The 1,982-nt window shown below is 39.4% G+C and overlaps 1 pseudogene; it reads right to left on the reverse strand.

Moving 5' to 3' along the window:
- Nucleotides 1-1,982, reverse strand: part of LOC102823314 — a 101,838-nt pseudogene that overhangs the window by 77,981 nt on the left and 21,875 nt on the right.

Here is a 1,982-nt window from a genome sequence, read left to right on the forward strand (position 1 = left end):
GACTCGATGGCACCTGACAACAACAACAACTTCAGCTTTTTGCTTTCAAAGCTGCCTGAGAGATTTCAAGATGCCAGTGTTGGTTGTTATGCTATATCTCAGGCTTTAATTTAATTTTAAACTCTCTTTCCCTATCTACAGCCCTGTCCTGCCCTTTCCCTTATTTAAAAAAACAAAACAAAAGACAAACAAGCAAAAAACCATTCAGGGCCTGCTCTTGAGCTGAGTATCTGTGCGCATGCGTGGCAGAAGAACCCACCAGTGGTGGTGGTGGGGGGGTGTTGACTCGTTCAGGCTCCCCCTCTAGTCACCAGAATGAAGGTGGGCAAACAGTGGGCGCGCCAATGACCCGATACCTAAAAAAAAAGAAAAAGAAAATCAGAACAAAGCAAAACTGACAAAGTATTGTCCACTTTTGCTCCAAGGTTCCGTGGTGTTTCTGCTCCCCCATTTGGTCTCACCCAAGATGTCGGCTCCAGGCCTCCGAGTCCAAACCGGCAGATTCAAAAGTATGCGATTTTTTACTTCGGCTTCAAGTTCCACAATCTATAAGCCTTCAAACCTTCAAAATATTCCTATCTCTGTGGTTCCGAATTTTGGAGCTCTGCCCTGGATCTGCTTTGCCTGGTATTCTGTGGTATTGCTGATGGCGAACCTCACTGCACCTCCACCCTAGCCGCCAACAAGCCCTGCCTCTCGAAGATTGTAGTCTGGATCTTCTTCGGTAAGTGCACCAAGTCCTCTTAACTTCAGCAACAAGGTGTGTTATTTATGTATCATAGGCTGTTCATATCTTCCACCAATCTTCACACCATGTTGTGCATAGTCTAGTTTCTCACATTATTTGCTCAGCATACAGATTGAATAAACATGGTGAAAGTTACAAGCCTGATGCACACCTTAACTGATTTTAAACCATGCACTATTGTCTTGTTCTGTTCAAATGACTGCCTCTTGGTCTATGTACATATTCCACATGAGCATAATTCAATGTTCTGGAATTCCCATTTGTCATAATGTTATCCATAATGTTTTATGACCCACACAGTCATAGTGAATAAAACACTGACATTTTTTTCTGGTAATCTCTGCTTTTAGCCAAGATCCATATAACAGTAGCAACCATATACCTCATTCCATATCCTCTTCTGAATCCACCTTGAATTTCTGGCAGTTCCTTACAGATGATGCAATAATTGTTTAATTATCTTCAGAAAAATTTGGCTTTTATGTGGTATCAATGTTATTCTTTGGTGATTTCAACATTCTGTTGGACCACCTTTCTTTGGAATAGGCACACATAGGGATCGCTTCTGGTTAGTTGGCTTCCAAATTTCTTGGCATAGATGAATGAGGGTTTTCAGCATTGTATCCATTTGTTGAAACACCTCAGTTGGTATTCTGTCATTTTCTGGAGTCTTGTTTTTCACCATTTCCTTCAGTGCAGCTTGGATTTCTTCCTTCCATGCCATTACTTTTTGACCATATGCTACCTTTTGAAATGGTTTGGTACAATGACTCTGTGTTTACCTTCTATTTTCTTTTGATACTTCCTGTGTTGTTCAGTATGTAGTAGATATTTACTATAAATGTAATAAACTTGGGTGATAACTTAGAGCTCTAAGGCTTAGATATAAAAATATGATAAAATCATGTTATCAAAAATCAGTACATTGTAAAGATGTATTAAAGTGAATGGTAATTGGGATTTCTTAACTCTTTCTGATTCTAGTGAGTAAAGAAAGTATATTCAAGTAGATGAGCAAACAGGCATAATTAGTATTTTTATTATTAATTATTGTTGTTGTTGTGAAGTGCTGTCGAGTCAGTTCCAACCCATAGCGACCCTGTATAGGGTTTCCAATGAGCAACTGGTGAGCTTGAACTACCGACTTTATAGTTCAAACAGCTTTGCTGTCTGGCATATTAACCCACAGCACCACATCAGGATTCCTATTAATTATAGTATGCAATTAATATAA

Source organism: Chrysochloris asiatica, unplaced genomic scaffold, assembly GCF_000296735.1.
Source record: "Chrysochloris asiatica unplaced genomic scaffold, ChrAsi1.0 scaffold00042, whole genome shotgun sequence".
In the NCBI taxonomy this organism is placed as follows: Eukaryota; Metazoa; Chordata; class Mammalia; order Afrosoricida; family Chrysochloridae; genus Chrysochloris; species Chrysochloris asiatica.